Raw genomic sequence first — 22,621 nt, 5'->3', positions numbered from 1 at the left:
GAACAGCCATTTATGGATTATATTTATATTGTTCGTTGCGGCTGTCTATTTGCCTTTTGCAAATTTCAAAATACAGTTGTGGAAAAAACATACAGTTTGGAAAGACTAATCTGTGTGTAGAACTAATAGATATTTATTTTCTCAACAACACCCAATTTTGAGTGAACAGCAGCACTGTTTTACAAAGTAGTTTATCTTGAGACCAGCTATTGCCACAACGAGTGCATTGGCCATCACCGGTGAATAGCCAATAGCTTTATCTTCATCATTGGGTGAGTCAGTGTGCCAGTGGAAATTTGTATTAGTAGCCTACCATAGCATATAAAGAGGTAGCCACCATTTGCCTTGATGACAGCTTGGCAGTCTCTCAACCAGCTTCACCTGGAATGCTTTCCCAACCATCTTGAATGAGTTCCCACATATGCTGAGCACTTGTTGGCTGCTTTTCCTTCATTCTTCGGTCCAACTCATCACAAACCATCTCAATTGGGCTGAGGTCGGATGATTGTGGAGGCCAGGTCATCTGATGCAGCACTCTATCACAATCCTTCTTGGTCAATAGCCATTACAAAGCCTGGAGGTGTGTTGGGTCATTGTCCTGTTGAAAAACAAATGATAGTACCACAGAGCGCAAACCAGACGGGATGGTGTATCGCTGCAGAATGCTGTGGTAGCCATGCTGGTTATGTGTGCCTTGAATTCTAAATTAATCACTGATAGTGTCACCAGCAATGTACCCCCACATCATCACACCTCCTCCTCCATGCTTCATGGTGGGAACTACACATGCAGAGATCATCCACTCACCTACTCTGGGTCTCACAAAGACACGGCGGATGGAACCAAAAATCTCAAATTTGGACTCATCAGACCAAAGGACAGATTTCCACCACTCTAATGTCCATTGCTCGTGTTTCTTGGCCCAAACAAGTCTCCTCTTTTAGTGGTGGTTTCTTTGCAGCAATTCGATCATGAAGGCCTGATTGACACAGTCTCCTCTGAACAGCTGATGTTGAGATGTGTCTGTTACTTGAACTCTGTGAAGAATTTATTTGGGCTGCAATTTTTGAGGCTGGTAACTCTATTGACTTCATCCTCTGCAGCAGATGTAACTCTGGGTCTTCCTTTCCTGTGGTGGTCCTCATGAGAGCCAGTTTCATCAGAGCGCTTGATGGTTTTTGCAACTGCACTTGAAGAAACTTGAAATGTTCTTGAAATGTTCCAGATTGACTGGCCTTCATGTCTTAAAGTAATGATGGACTGTAATTTCTCTTTGCTTATTTGAGCTGTTCTTGCCATAATATGGACTTGGTCTTTTACCAATTAGGGCTATCTTCTGTATACCACCCCTACCTTGTCACAACACAACTGATTGTCTCAAACGTATTAAGAAGGCAAGAAATTAACTTTTAACAAGGTACCTGTTAATTGAAATGCATTCCAGATGGCTACCTCATGAAGCTGGTTGAGAGAATGCCAAGAGTGTGCAAAGCTGTCAAGCAGCTACTTTGAAGAATCTCAAATATCAAATATATTTAGATTTTTTTTAACAGTTGTTGATTACTACATGATTCCATATGTGTTATTTCATAGTTTTGATGTCTTCACTGTTATTCTAAAATTAGAAAAAAGTAAAAATACAGAAAAACCCTTGAATGAGTAGGTGTGTCCAACTTTTGACTGGTGCTGTATATGTATATATAAATAAATACATAGATAATGAATTATATAATATATATATATATATATATATATATATATATATATATACTGCTCAAAAAAATAAAGGGAACACTTAAACAACACATCCTAGATCTGAATGAAATAAATAATCTTATTAAATACTTTTTTCTTTACATAGTTGAATGTGCTGACAACAAAATCACACAAAAATAATCAATGGAAATCCAATTTATCAACCCATGGAGGTCTGGATTTGGAGTCACACTCAAAATTAAAGTGGAAAACCACACTACAGGCTGATCCAACTTTGATGTAATGTCCTTAAAACAAGTCAAAATGAGGCTCAGTAGTGTGTGTGGCCTCCACGTGCCTGTATGACCTCCCTACAACGCCTGGGCATGCTCCTGATGAGGTGGCGGATGGTCTCCTGAGGGATCTCCTCCCAGACCTGGACTAAAGCATCCGCCAACTCCTGGACAGTCTGTGGTGCAACGTGGCGTTGGTGGATGGAGCAAGACATGATGTCCCAGATGTGCTCAATTGGATTCAGGTCTGGGGAACGGGCGGGCCAGTCCATAGCATCAATGCCTTCCTCTTGCAGGAACTGCTGACACACTCCAGCCACATGAGGTCTAGCATTGTCTTGCATTAGGAGGAACCCAGGGCCAACCGCACCAGCATATGGTCTCACAAGGGGTCTGAGGATCTCATCTCGGTACCTAATGGCAGTCAGGCTACCTCTGGCGAGCACATGGAGGGCTGTGCGGCCCCCCAAAGAAATGCCACCCCACACCATGACTGACCCACCGCCAAACCGGTCATGCTGGAGGATGTTGCAGGCAGCAGAACGTTCTCCACGGCGTCTCCAGACTCTGTCACGTCTGTCACGTGCTCAGTGTGAACCTGCTTTCATCTGTGAAGAGCACAGGGGGGCACCAGTGGCGAATTTGCCAATCTTGGTGTTCTCTGGCAAATGCCAAACGTTCTGCACGATGTTGGGCTGTAAGCACAACCCCCACCTGTGGACGTCGGGCCCTCATACCACCCTCATGGAGTCTGTTTCTGACCGTTTGAGCAGACACATGCACATTTGTGGCCTGCTGGAAGTCATTTTGCAGGGCTCTGGCAGTGCTTCTCCTGCTCCTCCTTGCACAAAGGCGGAGGTAGCGGTCCTGCTGCTGGGTTGTTGCCCTCCTACGGCCTCCTCCACGTCTCCTGATGTACTGGCCTGTCTCCTGGTAGCGCCTCCATGCTCTGGACACTACGCTGACAGACACAGTAAACCTTCTTGCCACAGCTCGCATTGATATGCCATCCTGGATGAGCTGCACTACCTGAGCCACTTGTGTGGGTTGTAGACTCCGTCTCATGCTACCACTAGAGTGAAAGCACCGCCAGCATTCAAAAGTGACCAAAACATCAGCCAGGAAGCATAGGAACTGAGAAGTGGTCTGTGGTCCCCGCCTGCAGAACCACTCCTTTATTGGGGGTGTCTTGCTAATTTCCTATAATTTCCACCTGTTGTCTATTCCATTTGCACAACAGCATGTGAAATGTATTGTCAATCAGTGTTGCTTCCTAAGTGGACAGTTTGATTTCACAGAAGTGTGATTGACTTGGAGTTACATTGTGTTGTTTAAGTGTTCCCTTTATTTTTTTGAGCAGTATATATATTGACATGGCACCAGTGAGATTCAAACCTATGGTCTTCTGTTTTCTATCCCTGGAATTAGTCCACTGAGCCACAAGAAATGGAGCTTGGTGAAATATTTGTTTACGCATACATATATATTTTTAAGTAACTTGTAAGCCCATGTGGGCTAGGCACAGGTAGGTGTATGACTAGGATTAGTAGCTAGTAGCTAGGATTCCATCCAATTTCATGTGATAAGTTATGTGTTGCGAATGTGCCCACTCTGGTGTTGGCATGTGCGCTCTGTTGGATAGCCAACATGATGAGATTATTAAGGACAAAAGAGCAAGATTATTTTTATTTGTCAAAAGGCAGCCAAGCGTCAATCATAATGTTTCCAGAATAAGACCCTAGATATTTATTGGAAAGGAGCATCAATCACAACATGCATATTCACCACCCTGTGAAGTTCATGTAGCATTTGATCTGTAGCCTAAAACAACATTCTTTCCCGACAAGTCGTAGTGGGAGGACGACACAACAGCTCAAAACGTGACCAAGTTCACTTCGATATGATGGTTATTATATCAATATTTGTTTATAAAGGCATTTCCGTCACCATTTCAGTGCATTATTAATCTTACTGACACTAAAAGAACCCACCTTTACTAACGTATTTTGTTTTGTCAACATTTGGAAAGTTTACCAACAAATCTGCTGTCAAAAGACCAATTAGTGAAGAAAATGTCAGAATTGGGCTGCCTGTGTAAATGCAACCTTAGAACGTTACTAAAGTGTTCTTGAGTTTTTTTATGGAAATTCTTCTTCATGTTCTGAGAAAGGAATTTAGAGCTTATTCATGTTAATGTAGAATTCCATTATATAGAGCATTCCCAGAATATTGACAAATACTAACATAAAAGAGAACCATACATTCTCTGAATGTTTTGAGAACATTGCTTATGTGACACCATTTAGGGGAATGTTCCCAGAATGTATAAAAAATGTGACATTAAGTAAAAAAACATGGGAACTTGTGTGGAATGTTCTGTGGAAGTGATGACATTCCCACAGAATAAAATTATTTTCTAAAGCTCTCTGAACAATTTGAGAACATTACTTTAAATAGAACCACAAGGAAAGCTTTAGGAAACGTTATGATGAAGTACTGAAATTCCTACAGAAGAACATTATGTCTTAAAGTTCTCTGAACCATTTGACAAAATTACTTTAAATAGAAAAATGAAAAAACCTGTAGGAAACATTATGCTAAAGTCTTGAAATTCCCACACAAGACATACTCTGAACATACTCTGAACTATTTGAGAACATTCTCAATGTTACTCTATTTGGAGAACGTTCATAGAACACTACCAAACATTTGATTAAATGTAACCATGTTTCAGCTTTTAGTAAACGTTCTGTTAAAGTAATTAAATAACAAGATTTTTATACATTTTTTGTCAAGTTCCTTAAATGTGCTGAGAATGTTCCAAAGTCAAGCAACTATCTTGCACCATTCCCAGACAGTTATGGGAAGGATGTATGCAAAATAACAGTTGGACAACAAAACTCTCACCAAGCTTTAAGAAACATACTGTATGGTTCTCAGAATACTGTGTGTTAGCTGGGTAGTGTGCTTCTGTGCACCTCAGGAAATGTATGCATAATGACTGATTGTTAATTAATTCAAAGTGTTCCTCAGTGTTATCCCTATTTCTTCCATAAGGACACTTATACGTCACCCTTGGAATCCCCAAGGGACCATTATAGCATAATTATGCCACTTCTCATTCTGGAAAACCTCTTCATAAAGAGAGAGAGAGAAAGAGAGAGAGAGAGAGAGAGAGAGAGAGAGGGTTCTAGCAACATCCCTTCTTCTCTCATGATTCACAAATTATTTTCCCTCTCAACTTACTGTCAATTTCTTTGACATTTTAAGTCTTTCAAGCTCAGTTGAACTCTTCTCTGTCACTGACCTCAGCTAAACAAGACTTAATCTATGGCAGATGTAAAACACTCAACATTAGATTAGATTACATTACAGTATTTATAGGCAACAGAATGTGAAGGGCAAGCAATCTGCCAGACAGCGAAAGACTTTGGCAGAAAGTTACTGTATTGCAAAAGTTACTGTATGTCTGTGCTGGTTGATAATGTATTTCTTGGACTTTTACAGCACAAGCACATAGTCTTTTCAGGTTCAGTAGTAAGAGCTGTGTAAAATGTCATTATGTGAATTTAGTTTATTTATAAAGGAGTTGACAATATACAGGTACAGTTGAAGTCCGAAGTTTACATACACCTTAGCCAAATACATTTAAACTCAGTTTTTCACAATTCCTGACATTTAATCCAAGTAAACATTCCCTGTTTTAAGTCAGTTAGGATCACCACTTTATTTTAAAAATGTGAAATGTCAGAATAATAGTAGGGAGAATTATTTATTTCAGCTTTTATTTCTTTCATCACATTCCAAGTGAGTCAGGAGTTTACATACACTCACTTAGGATTTGGTAGCATTGCCTTTAAATTGTTTAACTTGGGTCAAACGTTTCGGGTAGCCTTCCACAAGCTTCCCACAATAAGTTGGGTGAATTTTGGCCCATTCCTCCTGACAGAGCTGGTGCAACTGAGTCAGGTTTGTAGACCTCCTTGCTCGCACACTCTTTTTCAGTTCTGCCCACAAACTTTCTATAGTATTGAGGTCAGGGCTTTGAGATGGCCACTCCAAAAGCTTGACTTTGTTGTCCTTAAGCCATTTTGCCGCAACTTTGGAGGTATGCTAGGAATCATTGTCCATTTGGAAGACCCATTTGCGACCAAGCCTTAACTTCCTGATTGATGTCTTCAGATGTTGTTCAAGATGTTCAATATATCCACATAATTTTCCTCCCTCATGATGCCATCTATTTTGTGAAGTGCACCAGTCCCTCCTGCAGCAAAGCACCCACACAACATGATGTTGCCACCCCCGTGCTTCACGGTTGGGATGGTGTTCTTCGGCTTGCAAGCTTCCCCCTTTTTCCTCCAAACATTATGATGGTCATTATGGCCAAACAGTTCTATTTTTGTTTCATCAGACCAGAGAACATTTCTCCAAAATGTACGATCTTTGTCTCCATGTGCAGTTGCAAACCGTAGTCTGGCTTTTTTTATGGCGGTTTTGGAGCAGAGGCTTCTTCCTTGCTGAGCGGCCTTTCAGGTTTTGTCGATATAGGACTTGTTTTACTGTGGATATAGATACTTTTGTACCCATTTCCCCCAGCATCTTCACAAGGTCCTTTGCTGTTGTTCTGGGATTGATTTGCACTTTTCGCACCAAAGTACGTTCATCTCTAGGAGACAGAACGCGTCTCCTTCCTGAGCGGTATGACGGCTGCGTGGTCCCATGGTGTTTATACTTGCGTACTATTGTTTGTACAGATGAACGTGGTCCCTTCAGGCGTTTGGAAATTCCTCCCAAGGATGAACCAGACTTGTGGAGGTCTACAATTTCTTTTCTGAGGTCTTGGCTGATTTCTTTTGATTTTCCTATGATGTCAAGCAAAGAGGTACTGAGTTTGAAGGTAGGCCTTGAAATACATCCACATGTACACCTCCAATTGACTCAAATGATGTCAATTAGCCTATCAGAAGCTTCTAAAGCCATGACATAATTTTCTGGAATTTTCCAAGCTGTTTAAAGGCACAGTGAACTTAGTGTATGTAAACTTCTGTCCCACTGGAAATGTGATACAGTGAATTATAAGTGAAATAATCTGTCTGTAAACAATTGTTGGAAAAATTACTTGTGTCATGCACAAAGTAGATGCCCTAACCGACTTTCCAAAACTATAGTTTGATAACAAGAAATTTGTGGAGTGGTTGAAAAACTAGTTTTAATGACTCCAATCTAAATGTATGTAAACTTCAGACTTCAACTGTAACTGCCAAAATAAAGGAAACACCAACATAAAGTCTCATAATAGGGCGTTGGGCCACCACGAGCCGCCAGTACAGTATCAGTGTGCCTTGGCATACACTACATGACCAAAAGTTTGTGTAAAATCTGCTTGTCGAAAATCTCATTCCAAAATCATGGGCATTAATATTTAGTTGGTCCCCCCTTTGCTGCCTCCACTCTTCTGGGAAGGCTTTCCACTAGATATTAGAACATTGATGCAGGGACTTGCTTCCATTCAACCACAAGCATTAGTGAGGTCTCGGCACTGATGTTGGGCGATTAGGCCTGGCTCGCAGTCGGCGTTCCAAATTATCCCAAAGGTGTTTGATGGGTTTGAGGTCAGGGCTCTGTGCAGGCCAGTAAAGTTCTTCCACACCAAATTTGACAAACCATTTCTGTATGGACCTCGCTTTGTGCACCGGGGCATTGTCATTCTGAGACAGGAAAGGGCCTTCCCCAAACTCTTGCCACAAAGTTGGAAGCACAGAATCGTCTAGAATGTCAATGTCACACACACTGTAGCATTAAGATTTCCCTTCACTGGAAGTAGGGGGCCTTGCCTGAACCATGAAAAACAGCCCCAGACCATTATTCCTCCTCCATCAAACATTACAATTGGCACTATGCATTGGGGCAGATAGCGTACTCCTGGCATCCGTCAAACCCAGACATCCGTCGGTCTGCCAGATGGTGAAGCGTGATTCATCACTTCAGAGAACGCGTTTCCAATGCTCCATAGTCCAATGGTGGCAAGCTGCACACCACTCCAGCTGACTCTTGGCATTGCGCATGGTGATCTTAGGCTTGTGTGCGACTGCTCGGCCATGGAAAACCATTTCATGAGCTCCCGATGAACAGTTCTTGTGCTGACGTTGCTTCCAAAGGCAGTTTGGAACTCGGTAGTGAGAGTTGCAACCGAGGACAGACGATTTTTTCTCGCTACACTTTTCAGCACTCGGCAGTCCCATTCTGTGAGCTTGTGTGGCCTACCACTTTGCGGCTGAGACATTGTTGCTCCTAGGCGTTTCCACTTCACAATAACAGCACCAACAGTTGACCAGGGAATCTCTAGAAGGGCAGAAATTTGACGACCTGACTTGTTGGAAAGGTGGCATCCTATGACAGTGCCAAGTTGAAAGTCACTGAGCTCTTCAGTAAGGCCATTCAGTGTTTGTCTATAGAGATTGCATGGCTGTGTGCTCGATTTTATACTCTAGTCAATCATCAGTTTAGGGGGGCCATAACATTTTGAATGGGGTTGCCAAGGTGAGGCACAGACCCAGTTTAGGGGGCAATAACATTTTGAATGGGGTTGCCAAGGTGAGGCACAGGCCCAGTTTAGGGGGCTATAACATTTTGAATGGGGTGGCCAAGGTGTGGCACAGACCCAGTTTAGGGGGCCATAGCATTTTGAATGGGATTGCCAAGGTGAGGCACAGACCCAGTTTAGGGGGGCCATAACATTTTGAATGGGGTTGCCAAGGTGAGGCACAGACCCAGTTTAGGGGGCCATACCATTTTGAATGGGGTTGCCATAGAGATCCGTCTTTACAAAAATACACTGATTGGCCAGATGGTGGCGCTATAACAAAAGATTGAAAATGAAAAGTTTGAAAGGTCACGCCCCTTACCCCATTTGCAATTTGGTACATAGGTCCCCCTCCTCACGAGGAACAAATTTACCTCAGGGACCCATACTGCTCTACCATCCAAAAAGGCAGTAACTGCTCATAGCGTGGAACTGAGAAAAATGGCTTTTATTTCCCATGGTTTCACAGTAACTTTATGCAGTTACTGCTAACATGACCCCCATTTTTTCCAAAACAGAATACAATAGAGGCGGGATACTTGTCCACATAATTAAGCATGTTCTTAATGTAGCAAAAATGACATTAACTCATTTTCGACCAAATGAGAAGTTACTGCCTTTTTGATTGGTAGGGCAGCATAAGGTCTGCCATGATGGATGTTCTGCCATACTTGAATTTTGTGACAAACACTTAAAATGTAATTATTCTGGCACCGAATGACCAATCTGCATGAACCGTGATATGTGGCATCTATGGACAAATGTTTCTCAACACAATATTTTCCAGATTAGTACTTAAAACAACATGGCTACTATTGACCAATAGACATTCATATGGGCGTGGTCTGGCATATACATGCATATAAATAAGTTGAGGATATTCGTATTGTAACACAATTTGGTACACATGTTGCAAACACTGCCAAGACTCAACATATGCGAGAACATTCATATCGACCACACGGTGGTGCTATAACGGGCACATGTTTATATATCTTGATCTATTTGTCTCAGATCCCCCTAAATAGCCAAATCCACAAATTTGAAGGGGTGTCCACATACTTTTTTTTATATAGTGTATATTCTACAAGTGTCTTGAACTCTATTGGAGGGATGCAACACCATTCTTCCATGAGAAAATCTATAATTTGGTGTTTTGTTGATTGTGGTTTGATTGTGGTGGAAAACGCTCCAGAATCTCCCGTAAGTGTTCAATTGGGTTGAGATCTGGTGACCGACCAACCCACCCACGCACACTTTAAACCCCCTATGCTCCGTTGAGATCCCTCTTCAAAGTCACTGAGCTCTCTTTTTCTAGCCATGGTAGCCAAAATAATGGGCAGCTGGACATTTTTATACATGACACAAAGCATGATGGGATGTTAATTGCTTAATTAACTCAGGAACCACACCTGTGTGTGGAAGCACTTGCTTTAATTATTCTTTGTAGCTAAAGTATTTACTTTATTTTGGCAGTTACCTATAGGTCAGAGGATAAGTTTTGATAAAAGATGAGGAAGGAAGGTCTGACTTTAAATGTTTTTGCAGAATAAGTCATATCAACCACACTAATTAGCAAGGATGTTTTGAAAATTCACATTTGGTTGAAATACCTTTATTCAAATCAATACACTTTCGGTGTCAATTAATGTAAAAGACAAGACATTTCTCTCACAGAAATGGTTTCATTTAGTTTTCTAGTTCTCTGGTCACTTCTTCGACCCTACTTCATGACTGATTTCAGCACAAAAGGGGATTATGCCATGCAGTAGATTGCTGTGTAATCACTGGCATTTCCTTTTTCAAACTGAAGGAGACTGTGACTTCTGTCTTCACAGGGAGCTAGTCAACCGTTTTCAGTCTAGAGTCCCTGTGGCACACAGTGCTCTGCTTCACAGCATAGGCAGTTACTTTATCATGACTCCACAGACTGTTGCGTATAAATGACTATGAAAATGTCATTCTGCATATGGAGAATTTTCAGATAGAGACTGGATGTTTGCAGAGGGAACAACAATACAGATGTCAATGTTAATTCAATTCATTGTTGAGAAAACAATCTGCACCACCATGATGTTTCAACAGAAAAATGTAATATTATATTTTATTATTTTGCCTTTCCAAGAAATCAATAATGTAGGGTTCCCCCACAACTTGAAAAGTTCAGTCCTGGACAAGAAAAAAGACTTAAAAATCCCAAAACATTATGTAATTTAGCAAGCATAAATCACTGCCTTAAATGACCAGAACACGATGTTGACAATGTAAGTATTGCCATTAACTCAGGATAGAGTACAGCAGGATTTTCAGAATAAAGCTATTGACATAGGCCTTTTTCCTAGACCACACTAAGTTGAACATGTTGTGTTTCCCCTAGATTAATTTACCAGCGGTGCTCCCCCGAGATGTGTTTTTAAAGAGATAGTGCAAAGCCCTTTTTCTACTTACCTCGAGTCAGATTAACTAATGGATACAATTTGTATGTCTCTGAATGCAGTTTAAAGGAAGCTAGTGCAATGATTGGAAGTCTATTGGAACAGCTAGCATGCTTGCTGTTCCCATAGACTTCCAGTCAACGCATGCTAGCTATTACCAAACACTTTCAGTCATTGTGCTGTTAGGTTCTAATAAACGCAATGGACACTATGAAAGCTCAAACCAAGTTTATTCTTCCCAGAGGATCAATACAGCTGCATTAGACAAAGACATTGTTCACACAAGCACTGATATTTAACCCTTTTTATATGCTGAGTCTCCTCCTACACATCTGAACAAACATTGCATCTTTATTGCTAGGCAGAAAACTAAGTGATACGGGCCATAAACTTTTCTTTCTCCCTTAACGTGACCTGACCTGACCTCGACCCCCTTCATCACTAATCCATGGCTCTCTCCCCTTATCAATTCCTGCCACGTGATCGCTTTCCCTACACTCAGTACATTCCATGCTTAATTGCACCCACTATATACGCCTCAGGTCTCTATTACAGCTAATGATTAATAACATTTAAAGTTCAGAAATCCAAACCTATCAGTGCTACCGCTAGTTCGTAATGGCTCAACTTCCTTCAAACTGCACGCAGACATAAAAATGGCATCCATTAGTTAGTTCATCTGACACTGTTAAAGTAGAAAAAGGGTTTCATAGCCAAAATCTTGCACTATCCCTTAAAGATCAGAGTGGCAAGTTACAACATATATTTTTTGCAAACAGAGGGAGCAGTGGCTTGAATGAGAGCCACAAGCGCACAGCCACTGCTTGCTCCTCGTCATCTCCCAACAGTTCAGTGGCGAGCATCAGTTATATTTCAGATGGTGTCAACATCATTAAATTGTTATGCATTTTGGAGTAGAACGTCCTTTTAAAAAGTTACCAGAAGTGACCTTCTTACAGTTGTTCTACAAAACGTGTACAGTAAGTATGTAGTGCAGCAGGTATGTCTTTAGTCTTGTAATGGCAACCAGGCATCTCTTCCCTGCCTTGTCCCTGCAGCTAATGAACTAGGAATATGCTAAGTGTAAGTACTGTACTTTTCCACACCAGTTAAATGGCACACATTTTAACTGGAGGTTACCTATCTGGAGGCCCATACCCTCTAATTTTTCCTCCACAGTCCCCACTCATACAAATACTCATGAGGTAGTTTGCTAAAGACCCCCAGTGACTGACAGGACCCCATGCCAAGGGATTCTCTCACTCTTGTGGAGTGCTTGCCTTTCTCCTTTCACTATCATTCTCAATTGTTCTTAACCATTCGCTCTCTCTCTATCCCCACACGTGATATACTGCAGCTTTGTGATAACTCTCCCTAAGCTAACATATTACGAGCCGAGCTAAAGTACATTTACATAGTAAATAAGTAGGATTTACAATGCTGGATATATTATATAAAGAATATGTTTGTTGTTCACACCCTGTGGATTCCATGTGTTTCCCAAATTAAACCCTTTTGCCTATATAGTGCATTACATTTGACCAGGGACCATAGGGCTCTGGTCAGAAGTAGTGCACTATAAAGTGAATAGGGTGCCATTTGGAACACTGAAAGGCTAAACAGAACTTCCCTCAAAAAAACAGAGCATATAGACTCAAAGCATGTGACCAATGATAAGCTTAGATCACATTTACATTTTAGTCATTTAGCAGATGCTCTTATCCAGAGCGACTTACAGTAGTGAATGCATACATTTCATACATTTTTTCTCCGTACTGGAAATCGAACCCACAACCCTGGCGTTGCAAACACCATGCTCTACCAACTGAGCCACACGGGACCATCACCTCTCAAATGTGATATTCATTCCCTCAGCAATACAGTAAAACACCATTAATGGTGTTAAGGACCAGATTTGAATGTAACACTTAACTAGTTGCATTGAACGCAGCTCCCTAGCATCTCAACAAGCACCAGCTGCTAACCATTGCCAATCAGCCTCAACTAATGTTTGCAACGCTTAACTATTTGCCTTAAACGTAACACCTAAAACAAACTCCAGCTGCTACTAACTGCTAATCAGCCTTAACACCTGTTCTCACCCTCCTTAATCAGCATTACCACCCTACTTAAACCTGATCAGTCATTCCTTCTCTCTGTTTTGTCTTGCATGCAAGACACTGCGTGACAAGCCTTGCTGTAGCAAAAGCTTACTTAGTTACTTAAGGTAGCTTACTTCGTTTACAATGGAGCTTGACCTCACTGTCTTAGATTCCACCACGTTTTCAGACCAAGTCCCAGATTCTCCATTATCATGGGGACACCCACTCTAACCAGATGTCTGCGGTCTGTTGTCTTGGTGCCCTGCCACAATTCCAGGCCTCAAAGAACCAGAATGCCGTGGCTGGCCTCCATGCCGATCTTCCCACCGCCCTGCCCGCCTGAGCTCACCAGCTGTCCCGCCCCTCTCCGCATGCATGGACGGCTCGGGGCCTCCACCATCCCGCCAATCTACAGAACCCCTCTCCTCTCATGCCTCTGAGGCATGCAAAGGCAGGCCTCTAGTGCTGTTGGACAGGACCATTTCCTGGCTACAGAAGAAGATCTGGGAGGGGTGGGGGGGTCCAGAAGCAGTCCGTAAACATCCCGGACGCCATGGCTCCACCGCTGCCGAGGGCCTTCCATCTCTCTCTCTGTCCCCCCTCAATCATCCGTTCCATTCTCATTTTCCCACTGAATCCACGTTCTCACATCGGTTTCCTCAATAAATATTCTAAGCCCATTTCATGGCCTGTCCTTAAACTCATGAGTATGTTTTATTATGAGCCAGTCGTATCTATAGCTAGGTTTCTGTCTAACTGTTGATATTTTCATGCAAGTACTCCAAAATCTACATAAAAACAATAAGCATGTTCTGCTGCCAGAGATATTTCCATCAAATTGACTTGTTGCAGATAAGGCTGTGCGTGATGACGTAGTGCACATAAATACCTGTGTGCAGTTAAATTCCCATATACCGAATAAAATGGGCTTCCAATGCATTTTCAACTCTACTCTGAAAATGTGCCATAGTGAGTGTGCCCACTCTGCTTCTGGCTCGGTATTGACACGTGCATTCCATGCTGTTGGCAAGAGTGCATGTATAGCATACATGATGAGATTATTATAGATGAAAGAGCAATATTTTTGTTTGTCAAACGACAGCCAAGCATCGACGGTCATGTCACCAGAATAAGTCCCTCCATTTTTTATTGGAAAGGAGCGTCAAGCTCATCACCTTGCACTTTCACCACCTTGGGAAGTTCCTAACTTGTTTCATCTGTAGCCTAATAAACTGCATGCTTTCCCGGACTAGTGGGAGGACCAGACATGTCAAAAAAGCTTTTCCACCGCCATTTTTCGCATTATTCATTTTACTGACACAAAAAGACCTGACCTTGTCTAATGTATTTTGTTTTGGCGACATTTGGACAGTTTACTGAAGAATATCTTGTTTCCATCAGGCCTATCTGACGTACTTTACTCACATAAAATGGTTGGATGGAAACCTGCTTTATGGAATGCATATTTTGCTCCTGCATTTTAAATGCAGTCTAATGGCCCATACTGTACACTATTAAACTCGTTGAATATATCATTTCAATCTATGAGGCCCCCTGATTGAAACATCCTCCTATGCATTCTGATGTTCCTCCACTTATCACTGATTTAGAGTGAGAGAAACCCACCCCAGTGAGAAGGAGCCCTAATTCTCTCTCTGCCTTGCTTCTCCCTCTCCACCCCCCTCCTCTCTCTATCTGGATATACATTTTTTGCATGAATTACTTTTGGTCATCTGTGATCTGCATGAAGAGTAGCTTCTCCCAGTAGACCGGTCAGATTATGCAGATGAGAGTCTGTGATGCACAATTTACCCAGTAGGAGTAATCCTAACCCCACATCAACACTGCCCCCCCTAAAAAGCAGAATAATTAAAATCAGAATATTTAGCAAAGTCAACCAAATACATCTGCTACCTTTACTGATTTCAGTCCAAGGCTCAATGCATCAAATTTACTGCAATGGCTATTCAACGTGTCAGGAAAATGAAACCTACACAGTAAAACTGTGAACGAAATTGATGAAATGGGTCTCTGAGCGGCATTGAAGTGCCTTCATATAGAGAGTAAATGTGCCAATGGTGCTTTAATACCAATGTATTTTCTGCTACAACAAGCAGAAAATGTGAAAGGCAGCCTGTGCACTATGAATCTAACATTAATGGGTTGTTCTTGTTGAATATTTTTCCAAAATTGGGCATCTGCTGCTGTGCATACTGCACCAAGCAATAATGTGATGTGCCTACAGTACCTTTTTAGAATTATGCATCAGATTACTGTATGTGAAAAGCAGCACTATACAACGAGTATACAAAACATTAAGGACACCTGCTCTTTCCAATGACATAGAATGACCAGATGAATCCAGGTGAGAGCTACTATATATACAAAAGAATGTGGACACCCTTTCAAATTAGTGGATTCGCTATTTCAGCCACACCCGTTGCTGACAGGTGTATAAAATTGAGCACACAGCCATGCAATCTCCACAGGGAAAAAAATTGGCAGTAGAATGGTCTTACTGAAGAGCTCTGTGACTTTCAACGTGGCATCGTCATAGGATGCCACCTTTCCAACAAGTCAGTTCGTGAAGTTTCTGCCCTGCTAGAGCTGCCCCGATCAACTATAGGTGCTGTTATTGTGAAGTGGAAACGTCTAGGAGCAACAACGGCTCAGCCTCGAAGTGGTAGGCCACACAAGCTTACAGAACAGGACTGCCGAGTGCTGAAGCATGTAACGCATAAAAAACATCTGTCATCGGGTGCAACACTCACTACCGAGTTCCAAACTGCCTCTGGAAGCAATGTCAGTACAAGAACTGTTCATCAGCATTGTCATGAAATGGGTTTCCATGGCTGAGCAGCCACACACAAGCCTAAGATCACCATGCGTAATGCCTTGGAGTTGGGTAAAGCTCGCCGCCATTGGACTCTGGAGCAGTGGAAACGCGTTCCCTAGAGTGATGAATCACGCTTCACCGTCTGGCAGTACTACGAAAGAATCTGAATTTACATGTCCATTCAGACAGTCTTTGGTTGACAAATTGTAAGGCTGTACCATCAGAATGCAATATTGTGAAACATTATCATTCCACTATTACTGCAGATATATTGAGGACTTTTTCTGAAATGGCAATGCAAAAATATTACATAATGCTGCTTTAAAATGTGTGCTATTGATTACCCTGTTTATAATAACATAACTGGTAATGTTTATCTTTACATCATAAGTGATGACTTTCAAAATACATTAATATTTACTTTCAAAAGACATGGTCCTTGGTTTTCCTCTCAGAGAGCAAATGGTAATATCCCTTTTCCCTATTTAAATGAACATGACATTGTTATCATGTATAACAATAATTGCTGAGTTTACAGGTATTGATATTACCCTAATAGCATTAAGACTTGTGTTTACTTACTGATATATTCATATATTCCTCAAGCTTTGATTTTGCAGTAGCCCACTGTTGAACGATAATTGAATGTAATATGCAGCACAGTCAAGGCAGGTGTCAAGGCGAAGCGCCCCAGAATAAAGGGAGCCACATATGAATGAGGTTAGTTGATTACAGCAGCATCTCCACTCCTCTCTGGTAAGATGAAATGAGATGAGAGAGAGTGAGCGAGCTGATTCTTCAGTGCCATGTTTCTCTACATACCGTAGGTGGGCAGACATAATTACTGCTGGTCCACTATCTGATTAGCCATCTCGTGGGACCCAACGGTAAACGGAAAACATCTCCACGCACCGACCAATTACAAATGACACCACAGACCTCCGTTGTCAGTTTGTATCCATCATTATCACACTGTGCAATGTGCCTGGAATATCAATGTGCCGTTTATTGATGAAAAAGAGGCTGAATAACATACCGCTGTCTGTCCTGCTGTGAAATCTTCTCTCTTGAGCTTTTGGCCCCTTCCTGAGTGTCAGTTGGTGTGTCAGTTGGTGTGTCAGTCGGTGTGTCAGTCGGTGTGTCAGTCGGAGTGTCAGTCGGAGTGTCAGTCGGAGTGTCAGTCGGTGTGTCAGTTGGAGGGTCAGCCGGTGTGTCAGTCGGTGTGTCAGTCGGTGTGTCTGTTGGAGTGTCAGTTGGTGTGTCAGTCGGAGTGTCAGTCGGTGTGTCAGTCGGAGTGTCAGTCGGTGTGTCAGTCGGAGTGTCAGTCGGTGTGTCAGTCGGAGTGTCAGTCGGAGTGTCAGTCGGTGTGTCAATTGGTGTGTCAGTTGGTGTGTCAGTCGGTGTGTCTGTTGGAGTGTCTGTTGGAGTGTCAGTTGGTGTGTCAGTCGGAGTGTCAGTTGGTGTGTCTGTTGGAGTGTCTGTTGGAGTGTCATTTGGTGTGTCAGTCGGAGTGTCAGTTGGTGTGTCTGTTGGAGTGTCTGTTGGAGTGTCTGTTGGTGCAGGGGGGCGCTGGGATGCAGTGACAGAACAGAGAGAGGGTTTGTCAGGGATCAGTGGGCAGGGGTCAGGTGTTAGGAGCCAAGATGTTCAAACTGAACAGTAACTCAAAGAGAGTTCACTTAATGACTTGTACTATTTCCTACTGGTTACTTCCCTGTGGCTCTGCCTCTGCTGAGAGAGGCTTCATTATGGGAGGGAGTGACTCATCTTGTGCTGCAGGATCTAAGATATTATTGAATTCCATATTAATGGAGCTATAATATGGGTGTGATGAATTTGTTGCTCTTACCATTACTGTTGGTATGCTCAAATGTAAGCCTACGTAGGCAGCCGTCAAATTCTTTAAACTGTTCAAAATAGCATAGAGATAAGCTGTTAAAGCCCAGCCAAAGATATTGTTCATAAATATCTGACTGAAGTGAAGTGTACAGGGTACATTATGCTGAAAGAAGAGAAAGCTTCGGTTTTCTCACCCAGTATAGTCCCAACAGACATCAGTTGACAAAAGCATGCTTTCAGTGAATGTGTCTCTCGTTCTTGATTGCCATGGGAATAGTCTTGAAACACATGAAGGGAAACAGAATAAATGTTTTAAAGAAGCAGGGAAGCACAGTGTCAGCTAGGAATACTTATGGGATGGAATAGTCTTGGCCTCATGTGTAGGCCTTGGCTTAAAGTCAATTGTTGTGAATGTTTCTAGCTTTATCTTTTATGAATGTGCGATAACACAGGACTTCACACTTAATCTGTACACTTTTGAAACAGGTTTCTCAGAAGATGAGAGTGAGACTTTAAAGAGTGTCCTGCTACCAACTTACTTTCATCTCCTTTCAAGAGTTGCCAGACCAGCCCTCCCCCCCCCCCCCCCTCTGACTTTACAAAGGGGTTTAGTATTTCTAATACATATCAATTATCTGCCCTTTAAGCCACCTTGGGCCTGGCAATCGTATAATAAATGGATTTCTTAAAAAAAAAAATCAATATCACCTCACCCTTGAATAGCTCTGTGAAGTGGCACTGGTTTGGCTGAGGGTATAGGAAATGGTTGTAGCTCCCACACAACTGGGCAATTAATTAACTACACTACGAATGTCTCCCCCATTCTCCTCCTTTGCCGACTTAAGCCCTCTGAGATGGGATAAGTCGAAAGGCATAGATCATGGGCTTTTGTATGCCCCAGATTACATCTCTGAGTATGCTGAAGCGGACTACATTTATAAATAACAAGGTTTTTAAAGACGTTAGGTTCCTCCACCTCATGTTTTATTGATGTCCACAACACCTTGAGTCCATTCTTCCGTCCATGTCAGTGGGTCGGTTGATGCGTCATCTGTAGGCAACTTCAAACCCACAATTCCTTGAAGAATGACATACGCTGACTGTAGATGTAACGCCTTTGTGGTGCCTTTAATGAATGCTAAGGTGTTTTAAACTTGAACGTTATAAAACATGTTTCCAGTTACCTTTTACCCACAAAAGAAGTTTTCGCAAATTGAGAAGAGAGAGTAATGTTGCTTTAAAAGCTATCAAACTTTTTCTAGCAAAAAGATGATGATGAGAGGACTGATAACAACCAGGCCAGGCATTATATAAGGTGAACTTTATATCTCGGGGAACCCTCTGCTCCTCAAAGGTTTGTCAATAGGCCTTGTAGGTTGTCATTGTAAATAAGAATTTGTTCTTAACTTACTTGCCTAGTTAAATAAAGGTTAAATAAAATAATGTGCCTGTAATCTTAAAGGATCTATTTTCACCTGCATGGGTGACACAGGAGAGACAAGATGGCTTCTAGCTTCTCGCTGCCCGAGATTCTTAATAACGATCATCATCAAATCGAATCATCAAATCAAATGTATTTATATAGCCCTTCTTAGATCAGCTGATATCTCAAAGTGCTGTACAGAAACCCAGCCTAAAACCCCAAACAGCAAGCAATGCAGGTGTAGAAGCACGGTGGCTAGGAAAAACTCCCTAGAAAGGCCAAAACCTAGGAAGAAACCTAGAGAGGAACCAGGCTATGAGGGGTGGCCAGTCCTCTTCTGGCTGTGCCGGGTGGAGATTATAACAGAACATGGCCAAGATGTTCAAATGTTCATAAATGACCAGCATGGTCAAATAATAATAATAATCACAGTAGTTGTCGAGGGTGCAACAGGTCAGAACCTCAGGAGTAAATGTCAGTTGGCTTTTCATAGCCGATCATTGACAGTATCTCTACCGCTCCTGCTGTATCTAGAGAATTGAAAACAGCAGGTCTGGGACAGGTAGCACATCATGATAGCTATCACAGGCAAGTGTGCTTCCTTCCTGTGTTGGAGATGAAACTCATCCAAGAGCCATGTTTTCAAGTACACATGTTATCAATTACACAGAGCTATCATATAGATAGCTCACCATTTATCAAAATGGAACAGCAGATTGGCACTAAGCTGTCCCATTGTAGTGGATCTTACCTGGCTCTCACTGTTAAACCTCTCATTTACCTCATGTCACGACACAGATTGCCACATCTGCAAGCTGACATTTAGAATGGAGATTTAGATGTGTTGTTATCTGCTACCTGGCAGCAGTACAGTGGGGGCAAACCCAACCCTCATTGTTGGCATTTTGCCTGGCGTAACTTCACTTAATTGTCACGTTCAGTATCTTCTATCCATCTAGACTCTTCAATTTTCTTCAATCTTTTTTTTTTTTTCATCTTTCACTATATTTGATGATTTCATAAGATTGAAATGGGACTTGCTAGGCAAGAAAAGTAAATGGCAATCAGTGTAGCCATTATGGCAGACATTGTTCAATTTCCCCCTTTCTGTATAAACCATTATGAAAAGCAAGATTGCTTGTGATTAATGTCTAACCTGGGATTAGTCAGTTAAAGCCAAGACTGTAAAATGTATATGGCAGTTGCATTTGCATTTTCGATAGATTGGCATTACATCTGTCCTTTACAGCAGCTTGCTTTTGAGCTTGTCAAGGTGTTCAGAATACAAAGGTTTCAGCAAGGAATCTCAGTTTGCTGATTGAAGACTCTCTAAATGTGCCTGTAGATTTTGGTGTAATACACCCAGTCTTTAGTTGTGATTGCATTGTACATCGATCTTTCCAGTTTGTCAGTCTTGACATCTTTGACAAATTTTGTGTGTATGTTTTCAGCCACTACCAACCACTGTCTTCTGGCTTAAATTGAGGTCTCTATCGAAAATCATCAATTGTGGCCTAGGCTCTACCAACATGGTTGATTGAAGCGATTTAGTTGGTTGCATGTATAACCATCTTTGAAAACATAGAAGTATTTGAAACTCACACAGATGTAGGATTTTATTATTATTATTATTTTTATTATTATTGAATTTTAAAACATACAATCTACCTTCAGTGAAGCCGCTCAACATTTACATTACATTGTCATCTAGCAGACAGTCCCATCCAGAGCGACCCACCGGAGCAACCAGGGTCAAACGCCCCAGCCAAGGGCACATTGAGCAGATCTCCCACCAAGTCAAATTGGGGACCCGAACCAGCGACCTCTCTGCCACCGGCCCAAGCTCCCAACTGCCAGGCCACCAACTATCCAAGATCCCCCCACAGTTCCCCCGAGAGCTTCCCCTCAACCCTCCGAGACTCCCCCTCCACTCCCCACCCCCTAAACCACTCCACAGCTCCAGAAAAGCCTCAATTCGTCAGGGCATGGACTCTACAAGGTGTCGTAAGCGTTCCAAAATAATTATTTAACCTATCTCCTCTCCTTCATCTACACTGTTTGGAGTGGATTTAACAAGTGACATCAGTAAGGGATCATAGTGTTCACCTTGATTCACCTGGTCAGTCTATGTCATGAAAAGAGCAGGTGTTCCTAATGTTTTGTACACTCAGTGTAGCTCAGTATTTGAATTATTTATTTTATACAGTCATTACTGCTTATCTTTATCAACAGTGTCAATAATTTCGGACCCTAATGTATGTACATGATCACCATGTTAAACCACATAATCACATTTATAATAATATCCATATTCAAATCACACCTTTATTGAGATAGATGGCATCCATATTTTATAAATCCAATCCAAATTTACAGCTCAGAGTCATTGTGTTGAGGGGCCACCTTGCTTCAGGATAATTATTCACCCTCTGCACTTGCAATACATCACTAACACTGTTTACTGGCCCAAGGTCAGTGCTTAGCAGAGAGGGAGAGAATGTGAGAGAGAGAATGTGAGAGAGAGAAAGTAAGAGAGAGAGAGAGAAAGTGAGAGTGATAAAGAGAGACTGAGAGAGAGAGACAGAAGGAAAAAGCGAAAAATAGACATAGCCGAACAACAGGAGATATTGAAAATGTTGTGTTTAAAAATCAAGCAAATTAACGTTTCACTGGAATGCTATCAGACACTTTCGAATGGTTGGTGAAATATTCCCTCTGCGTTTCCTTACTGACACCAGCTATCAAACTCTTCCTGACTTGAGAGTCTGGAACGGCTGCTTTCATGTGTCAGCATGAAGCATCGATAATGAAGGAGGTGTGCCCTCAGACTTCCAGGCTGCACCCTACGCTGGTTGGATATCCCCATTTCAAATTGAATGAATCATGATCGATTGTTTTACATAGGACTGCCCCAGCCCTTCCTCTTCCAGCCAGCCTTTCCGGGATAAGCAAACAGATACAGTAGCTAGCTAGCTAGCAAAACCTTCGGAGTTCTGACATCGTTTGCCACTAACATCATGAATAGGGGGAATAGATTATCACAGACATTTTCAAAACGTTATAACAACCCTGACATATTAGACAACTGCACCCTGTTAAACGTGACAATCTTGTGGCTAGCAAGTAGCAACTAACGTTAGCTAGCATAGCTAGCTGTGAATGTGTCGATCGCCCATGGCTAGCTAGCTATTGTATTACCCATCTTCACTTCTGGCAAGTTTCCTGCATGCCCCCTTATTTTGGCAATACATGAACATGAAATACCCTAAACATTAACTACAGCAAGTATGACCAACAAAAACAAAAGAGATATGAATCATCTTTCATCAAATCAACCAAGTCAACCTGTCTATCTAATGCAACAATTACTAATGTAAAGATAAAGAAAAGAGAGCATGTACACAATGTACTTTAC

The 22,621-nt window shown here is 41.9% G+C and overlaps 1 long non-coding RNA gene across 1 annotated transcript in view; it reads right to left on the bottom strand.

Annotated features, from left to right (window-relative positions):
• LOC106568374 (uncharacterized) overlaps positions 1-22,621 on the bottom strand; it is a 113,821-nt gene that overhangs the window by 968 nt on the left and 90,232 nt on the right. The gene's annotated exons all lie outside the window — the stretch shown is intronic.

The sequence above is a fragment of the Salmo salar genome, chromosome 13, assembly GCF_965601325.2.
Source record: "Salmo salar chromosome 13, fSalSal1, whole genome shotgun sequence".
Taxonomy (NCBI): Eukaryota; Metazoa; Chordata; class Actinopteri; order Salmoniformes; family Salmonidae; genus Salmo; species Salmo salar.
The sequence above is the reverse complement of the archived record's forward strand: the minus strand, read 5'-3'. Positions and strand labels throughout refer to the sequence as shown.